Below are 9105 nucleotides of genomic sequence, written 5' to 3'. Positions count from 1 at the left end.
CCGGGCGGGCACCACCGTACTCTGCTGCGGCAGACGCAAAGCCCCGAGCTGCCACGCAGCCCTCACTCCCGCCACCGCTGCGCCCCAGCTACGGCACATCCATCACCCCGAGCCGGGGGGGGTCAGACAGGGACCGCGCCCGTGGCTCGCTGCTGCTGACCCACAGCACAGCCACCTCCACCGGCGCTTTTTGCTATCTGCCCTAGGATTGTCGGCTTGATTGAGCCTCTAAATTTTATTCTTGTCCCACTGCTCCAAAAACTCTGCGGTGCATTTACTCTCCTGTTACTGTCAAGTTGTTTTGATCCTGGCAGGAGACTGTAGCCTGAAAGCACAGTTTTAGCAGGAGTTTTCTGTTTGTGTGAATAAAGTGGAAATCTTTTTCTAGCTGAGTAAAATCAAACTGATTGTGACAGAAATTCCTTCGTCTAAAACGAAGGAATAAAGCTGATTTTTAACTCTTACACTCCACCTACAAATGCTAACAGAAAACTTATCTAAAAATATGTAAAATTAATAAAACTATAGAAGTACAAAATTAATCACTTTGCTGACCAATTTCCCTGTAAACCAAGTCATTCATTAAGTTGTTTTACTGAGGGAAAACAGTATTTTATATGGTGCTTAAGGGCTTGACTTGTAGAAAGCAGGAGTAAACCATTTCACAGACCCAAGTGAAAGAATACCGATGTCCGATTTGGAACGAGTCGGTTGTGCGCCCAAATATTGTGACTTCACCCTCTTTGTGGGTAGAGGCTTTTAAAAGCTGCCCCAACCCGCGCACACACCTTCTGCACCTCCCTGTGTGAGAACGACCTTTGTGTGCCGGGGGGCCCCCTGCGCCGATCTCCCGGTGGTACCTAGCGATGCTGACCGTGCGGACCAGCAGCCGTGATTAAGCTGTAAATCAGCAAGAGGATATTCTCCCGCTGTCCCCCTGCCCCGCAACTATTGGCAGTGATTTATTAATTCATAAACGTGGTTGAAAAAACAAACGTCCTGGGATTCACGGCCACCAGCGCTCAACAGGAGACTGTCAGATTGGGGCTGTTAATGATGCACCATAGGCAACCTCGCTTTCCGCCAGAGGATGGATGCTTGACCAGGAAGGCACCGTCCCAGCCCTTTCCAGGAGCATCCCTGACCCCACAGTGGTCCCTGCATCCATCCCTGGCTCCCATCAGTGTTGGGAAGCTGCGAGTTTTACGATGGTAAGGGTAGGGGAAGGAAAACCCTTTCACTGTGGGGCTGGGCTTGCCCTGGAGGAGCTTGATGCCGCAGCGACATGTCTGCAGGCAAACCCTCCGGTGCTCCAGGCCCTCTACACCCACCCAACCCTTCCCACCATGGCCCAAGTGCTGCCAGCTGCTGCCTGGGTGCTGGGCACTGGCAGCCCCCTGGCCATGCCCGACCTGGGCACCCCGATGGTGGCTGTGGGAAGATGAGCCATCCCATGGCAGGGCTTCCCCAGGAGCACCCCAAGCACAGCTATGCCTCCCCCCTCTTCTCACCCAGCTGAAGGTCCTGTCCCGGCCAGCTCTTGCACACCCCCAATGTCCCCCACAGGCCCACCCCAGCTGCTGGAGGCAGGGTGCGGCTAGGGGCCAGCACCCAGGGACCAGCATTAGCCCTTGTGCCCCACCACCACCGTGTACCTCCTGGCCCTCCCTCCCCCAGGAGATGCTGGAGAAGGGCTCAGCCCCACCTCCCAGCCCAGACCCCCATGCAGTGGCAGTGGCCCCTGCCCACTCCAGCCCTGGGCTGGGGCACTGGGTACCCACCAGCACCGGGGAGGGGGCAGGGTGCAGCCCCCCTCCCCTTGCCCCCTCCCCATTAACGACACCAAGCCCTCGTTCGTTGCTGCCTCCGCAGTGGTTTATTGGTGTGGGAGATGAGAACCCCCGAGCAGCAGTATGGAAGGCACTGTGGGGGTGCTGAGGTGGCACCCCAAGAGCCGGGGCCCCGGCTCCTGCGGCAGGGACCGATTTCCAGCCTCACTAAAGCAGCAATGCAATACTGGAGAGCAACAGGCAATCCCAAACTCCAGTATTTACGTGCTGCTAGAGCACTGCTGACAGCTCTCCATCCTAGCGCCTCTCGTGGCCTCCATACCCCCCCTTTCCCCCCAAACACAGGGCCAGGGATCCTTTGCTGAGGAAAGGACCAAGGAGCCATAGGTGACGGGTAAGGTGCCAGCTGAAGGCATGGTGCTCAGGCCATGGGCCATGCTCATGCCAGAGAACAAAAAGGAGCTGCAAGTCCTTCCCGCCTGCAGGGCCAGCCCCGCCGAGACACACACACACACACAAACTCATAGGGAATGTATTTGGAGCTGCAAAGGATGTGCATAGATACAAGCACCAAGAGAACTTATCTACACATACCTGTTCAACTGAACTAAAGAGATACATGGGAATGTGTTAGCTTCCACATCTATGATAACCAGAAGCTCACTTTCTTGTCTTATCCTTGAGGTAATGAGGCAGCCCAGAATGGTCTGTATCTCCTTGTCCCTACAAACCATGATGTGCTGCTACATCTCCTCAAAGCCCACTGAATGTTGACATTCCAAATGGTATTTTGAATATATATATTTTTTTTTTTTAAACCATGACATAAAGTACTGAAGAACACTCTACAATGAAGACATTTAACATGCATGCATTACCACCATGGGACACTTTTTTTCTTCACAGGTGCTATCAGACAGTCTGTAACTATAAGAGAACAAGCAGTTACACAGTGCAAACAAACCAGTTTCAGAAATAAAATCAGAAATTAACTGTTTCCCCCACCCCCAAAGCAGACTTAATATTTGGGTCCTGGCAAATCTACACTTTCAGGTCTACTGCTTTTGCTACTGTAAGAGCCTGCAGACCTCCCTGACCCTTCCAAACAGTCCATGGGGCAATATTACCTTGTACCTTCCTCTTAGGGACTGCTGAACGTCAAGGAATTTCCAGGAGTTGCAGTGTTAATATTTCAGGTAAATAAATCCAGACTCCAACAGTTCAAACCTGCTAAGTTTTCCTTAAAATATTTTTATTCAGCTCGGCTTTGGAGAAATCTAAAAGCACCCTTATTTTCTTAAGGACTAGATTACGCTCATTTACTATTTGAATGGACAAACTTTATGCCACCAGGAATTAAAGATACCCTGGAACTTCATCACCTCCCCTGCCTGTACCAGAGAAAAGACCAGCACGGGGCAGAAAGGAGGCTGCAGCTCTGAAGCACACGGCACTTTCAGGCCAGCCTGCGAGGGCTGTACAGGGGCTGTGCAGATAGCCTGACATTTTTTGTGTTTCCTTTGGATTTTTTTTTTTTTTCCTCCCCCAGTTATGTGACAACTTCCTTCAATTCATTTTCTTAAAAAGCAGCATCACAAAAAACCCTGAACAATGTCAGAAATGACGCCATTAGTTCAAATGCTTGTGCCGTCCCCTTGCGCTAAACACGCCGCTTAGCCGAGTTCCAGTTGCCCTCCCCCTAGTCACTGCCTGTTTAGCACACTTAAAAATAGGAATTTCAAAAGCTCTCATGACCCGTACCAAATTATTGCAAATTTTAAATCAAGTATTTGCCAACGAAAAAAGCAGTATTTTTTCACCACTTCAACACCCTCAACACCGGATAGCACCAGGTCCAACTCTCTAATGAGCAACTACTTACTGCAAAGCCAACAAGTACCCAGAGAAAGTTAAACCTGCACAAGCTAAAACAAAACAACCCCCCACGTAATTTTACCATTAATTATTTCTCTAACAATGTTTTACTTGACTGTACCTGTGTAGTCTTACTTCTTTCATCTCTTCAAGTAACTCAGAAAAAAAAAGACAACAGCAAACAAGCTCAGCTCTAGAATCCATTTTGATTGTGTTTGAGGTTCCCATTTTAATTAATATTTAAAAAACCAGTCTTTGGCCTAGGTCGACAAAGGGGGCAAGAGCTCCCTTCAGCAAGGAGGACTTTCCAAAGTGAGGGCTCAGTACACCTCCACCAGCCTATTCTCTAGCACAGAGAGAAAAATCAACATTCGCACCGAGCATTGGGCAAGCGGAAATTTGGGATAGGCAGTGAAATACGTATGTGAGAGAATATGCGTGTTTACGACATAACAGGGTGATTATTCGAAGCAATAGAAAGCTCTGCGTTTGAATCATCCCATCTCACACTTTATCTTCTCTCAAGCTTAGTCTGTGCTTTGGATCCTCAATGTTAAATCGGAAAGATGGCAGCTGAACGGGATGATTTGAGTTTATCTTGCCCTCTCCGAGGTGCTACCTGCCGCGCCCAAGGGACACGCGTTTCAGAGGAACCTGCATTTATCCGGAGGGATGCAGACGCTGCAGGCGTTTCGCAGCAGGTCGGACACACGAGCTTACCTTCCCACCTCACCTCTGAACGCAGGCGCATCGGCTCCTTCTGCGCTGACTCTCCCTGGACATGAGGCAATCACTGTTTCAATAGGAACTGGAAAGCAACACAGAGAAGGGTTTATGAGGCGCCCGCAGAGGCACCGCTGTGATTCAAGGGCGGGGCCCGGGGCTGTCGGGCAGCCTCAGAGCGCAGAGGCACGCGCAGACCAAAGGCTCAGATGGGTGCAAGTATTTTTAAAATTATTGGGGAAAAATAAAGGAAAATCAAGTTTTCACCTCCAGATAGGGCAGAGTATGAAGCAGCACCCGAAGAGCAATCGCATCCCTCCTCTCCCCATTCCTGCAGCCGGGGCTACCGGCACCGTTGCCGCCAGGAGCACGGCTCTGGCGCTGGTACCCAAGGCACACCGGTAGCCTCGAATCATAACCCAGGCGCCGTACAGCGAGGAGGGACGACACGGCTCCTGCCAGCCAACGCCAGCGGCAGCTCCGGGGGCAAGCAGGGAAGCCACCCCACACAGCCACGGCTGGCAGCAAGCCCACCTCCCTGCCCCAAAGGGGTTAAAGCAGCAGCAGCAAGAGCAGCCTGTTGGTCTTGGCAGACCAGAAGCAAAGGAAACATCTCCTTTATGCCGATTTAGGTGATAAACCACTCCCAGAACAAGCAGGTGAGATGCAAGCAGGCTATCTGGGGGTTGGGGTTTTTTGGTGGCACCATCAGGCGCTCAGCCCATCGCTGCCAGGGGAGGCAGCATCCCAGGAGCACCCCAGCCTTGCATCAGCACCCCACCAAAGCTGGGAAGTGGGGGCCCCCACTGTGCCGGTAGCCCCAAATATCAAGAGAACTGCCTCAAAAGCTCCAGCTCGATGCAAAAGCATCGCAACAGCTCTTCTGCTGCCACAAGCTCCACGCCCGTGGTGTGTACACCAGCTATTTCTAGAAATTGAGACTTCTACCTGTCATCTACGTAAGCCAGCCACCTACAGAGGTTTAATTAAATCCCCCAAATAACTGGGGAATTTGAACATGCAGAAATCCATTAATGTAGTTCACAAAACAATGCAACTTCTGCTTGCCAAAGTATATTGGGCAATTAAGTACAAACCACCCCCCCGTCCCAAGCCCAAATACACACACAAAACCAAAAGAAATTCATCCTGAAATACAGGGTTCCCTTAAAGCACAACCCAGTCCCTCCACACCGACACTGTAACTGGGGAAAGAAAGAGGAAAAAAAATAAAAGAAGTGAGAAAGAGCGCCATGGGAAGGGAAAGGAAATAAATATAGGAGCCCATGACAGGACAGATTTGCATACAGAGCCTTCACTGACTCGCACGCTTCAGGGCTAGGTAAGCTCGAAGACAAGTAAATATTAAGCATTTCCTTTATATATAAAGCACAGGAAAAAAAGAAAAAAACCAAACAACTCTGCTATCAAACAGTTTTTCAGGAGACACACACAAACAAATCCTGAAGTCATTGTTCTCATTTGAAAGATTAAAAAAAAAAAGGGGGGGGGGAAGGAAAAAAGGCATTTACTATTTTACAAAAAGACAAAAAAAATCATCTTGTTACAGCTGAAGGTCCCAGACATTAATTAACAAGACGCAATTACGGTAACAAAACGAAAATAAGGGGGCGAGTAGCACCACAGAAACACGTCATATCTGCCCAGGTCTGAAAAATCACCCCACGCTCATTCCTGCCTCCCTTTGAACAATGAAATTTAAACAGGAGTCACGTATTAATATTTACAGATGTGGCTAATAGCTGCGATCAGACCCGATGCTTGATCGACAACCACCAAATGGTTCCAGCTATTACATTTCCGATACAACTCGCCTCGCAAGGCTGCCGAAGTCGAGCAAGGGCTGCGAGAAGAGAAATGACTATTAGAGAGCACGAACAGCCAGACGTGGGAACTGCACGCAGCCGAGTTACTTTCATTTGCAGGGGCTTCTGCCGCGCATCCCCTCGGCGCGCGCATCCCCCCAAAACCGCTGTTACGCGCGTTGCAGCCAGCTAAGACCGCTTCCCGGGTGCCACAAAGCAAACGGATGAAATATATTTTCTCCCTGTTCACATGTCAGAGCTGTACGAGAGCGGGTAATTTCTCATATGCTTCATTAAAAACAATTTTTTTCTCACTAATTTACCCAGAAAAAGGTCAGAGAAGCAGCACGTTTTTCATATAAATAACAGCATATTAGAGTTACATTTTAGTTTTAGCACGGCGTACCTTTCGCGCGTTAGAGCGTGTGACATTATCGTGCTCTTAGGTGGGGCAGAACACCCGAAACCAAACCGCAGCTACAAAGGGCAAATTCAAATAATGCGAAAAATTAATTCGTTAACTTTACTGGATTTGAAACTCGACCCCGAGCCTGTTACTAGCGGATCGACTGTGTTTATCAAGATAGGGCTCTTACACGAGGGAGAGCTACCGGTGCTCGCAAAGGCCTGCGGGATAAGACTTAACTTACAGTGCTCCAGAAAACCAGTAAAATCCACTGTAAAATTCCAGGATCCAGAGTTTTTTCTCAACACTGCTGAGGAGAAGAAAAGTATGATGCTTCTTGTTACTTCCATTTTTTTTGCATTGTCATCTCATCCAGTTTTAAACAACAAGGGACAGATCTGGAAGCCCGACTCCTATAAAGTTTATTTGTTAAGAAGAGAGAGGAATAAAAAAAAAAAAAAAACCCTTCTTTTTTTGTCAGATGAGCATTAATTCAAAACATAACAAGCGCACAGCAATTTTTTTTTTTTTTTTTTTAAATATTCGGGTCAGTTTGCCTGAAGCATTACTTAAAGCTTCCCTCTTATATTTCATAAATGTTTATTGCATTAGCAGTTCAGTTTTACTGTATTTCCCACCGAAGTGGATTAACTAAATACAGACTTTTGCAGCTGATGGTGAGCAATGGAGTTCTTTGGGTTTCTTCAGAGCAGAAGATGATGAAACCTGGCAGATGGTCCCTCACCTACACACGTACACAACACACAGGCACCGTTTTTGTTTTTGGTTTTTTTTTTTTTTTGGGGGGGGGAGCAATTAACGTTGTAACCTTGGAAAACTCCCTCTCTCAACGCACAATAATTGTCTTTATGTACCTGATGCACATGTGGGTGGGAAAAACGCTGCGCTGAGGATAAATTAAAAAAGGGAAACCCCCGCCTGCGCGGCGCACGTTGCTCCATCACCGGGGCTCACCCAGCCCAGCAAAGCGGCGCTTGGAAGTCGCCCTTTGCCAGGATATTCAAATTTCCTGTACAAAGCAAGGAACCAGCAAGGGAAAGGGGAAAAACAAAAAGGCAAAAGCTGGGTGCCAATTTTTAAAAATATTTTAAATTATTCCGCCGACTTTTTTTTAGACTAGCAATTTAAAAAAAAAAAAAATGCATAAAACTATTTTCTCACGTGCGCCCCTTTGGCAGCGGGAGCTGGGGGCGAGCGCGGGTGGCCGCGGGGGCGCGCAGGCCAGACCGAAGTGGGGGCCCAGCCCGCGGGCAGCCCCGGTTTTCTTTAAAAAAAAAGAGGGAAATGGGGAAAAAAAAACCCAAAAACAAAAAAAGAGAAAACCACCCCCCCGCCACACCTGCGGGGGGCGGGCGCGGCGCCCCGCAACGCAACAAAAAAAAAAACCCACAAAAATTATTAATAATAAAAAAACGCACGAGGGAAAGAGGCATCCCGGGGGTGGGGTCGGTGGGCGCCCCGCACCCACGTGGGAACCGTCCCCCCGCGCGGGACGCGCGGTGCTGGGGGGAGGGGGGGGGAAGGCGCCGCGCGCCGCTCCCGCCCTAACGGTCTGACGGGGGGGGATGGGGGTGGGGAGGGGGGGGCACCGCCCCGTCCCGGTCCCGGTCCCGTCCCCGTCCCGGCCGCTCCCGCTGTCACTGCCCGCTGCGTCACCGGCCGCCGCCCCCCGGGGCCGCCGCCCCCCCCGGGGCCGCCTTTGTGCGGCGCGGGGCGGCGCCGCGCGCTGCTCGGTGCCGCCGCTCTCCCCACCCCCCCGCCACGAAAAGTTCTTCACAGCTTTTTTTTCCCCCTTCCCCCCCCCCCTCCAAGTTTCTCCCGGGTCCGTGCGCTCCGTCGTGTGCCCCCCCCCCCGCCCCGGGAAACGGCGCGACCCCGCCCACGGCGGCGCGGGGGGGGGGGGGGGAGGCGGGAGGGGCCCCGCCGTACCCCCTCACCCCCCCCCCCCCCGGCAGCAGCGCGCCCTGTCCCGCCGCCCCCTCCCCCCCCGTGCCACCCCCCCCCCCCGCCGTGCCGAGCCGTGCCGAGCCGTCCCGCCCGCGGGGGGCGGGAGGGAGGGAGGAGGGGGGGGGCGGCGGTCGGTCCCCCCGCGGCGCCCCGGCCCCGCCGCCCTGCCCGCCCTCCCTCCTCACCTCCGAGTCCACTCGAAAATGGCGCCGAAACCTAAAAAACTTCGCAAATTTCATTGTAGGCGGTTGCAAGGGCTGCTGGGAGCGGGGGCGGCGGCAGCACCGCCCGCCGGGGCGGGCCGGGGGCGGCGCGGGGCGGTGCGGGGGGCGGCCGCCGGGCTCCACGCGGGGCGGGACGGGGCGGGACGGGGCGGGACGGGGCGATGCTCCCGCCGGGAGCCGGGCGGGCCCCTCCCGGGACCGGCCGCGGTGGGGCGGGTCGGAGAGGAGCATCCCCGTGGGCACGTTCCCGCGTGGGTGTGGAGGCTGGCGGAGGGCAGCCTGGCCGCTCGCTC

At 52.4% G+C, this 9105-nt stretch overlaps 1 long non-coding RNA gene across 3 annotated transcripts; it reads right to left on the bottom strand.

Moving 5' to 3' along the window:
- Positions 1-1857: 1857 nt before the first annotated feature.
- Positions 1858-8880, bottom strand: LOC142063266 (uncharacterized). 3 transcript variants are annotated; one of them, XR_012662709.1, is made up of 3 exons: positions 8774-8876; positions 6865-7033; positions 1858-4473 (listed from the first exon to the last, which is right to left on the bottom strand). It is a non-coding gene; the product is annotated as an uncharacterized LOC142063266 (long non-coding RNA). The 3 variants fall into 3 exon arrangements; XR_012662708.1 differs by having other exon boundaries at positions 1858-7033; positions 8774-8880; XR_012662710.1 differs by lacking the exon at positions 8774-8876 and having other exon boundaries at positions 1858-6252; positions 6865-8438.
- Positions 8881-9105: the final 225 nt, after the last annotated feature.

This window comes from Phalacrocorax aristotelis, chromosome 11, assembly GCF_949628215.1.
Source record: "Phalacrocorax aristotelis chromosome 11, bGulAri2.1, whole genome shotgun sequence".
NCBI classification, from domain to species: domain Eukaryota; kingdom Metazoa; phylum Chordata; class Aves; order Suliformes; family Phalacrocoracidae; genus Phalacrocorax; species Phalacrocorax aristotelis.
Note: the sequence above shows the minus strand (reverse complement) of the source record. Positions and strands in the feature narration are given on the sequence as shown.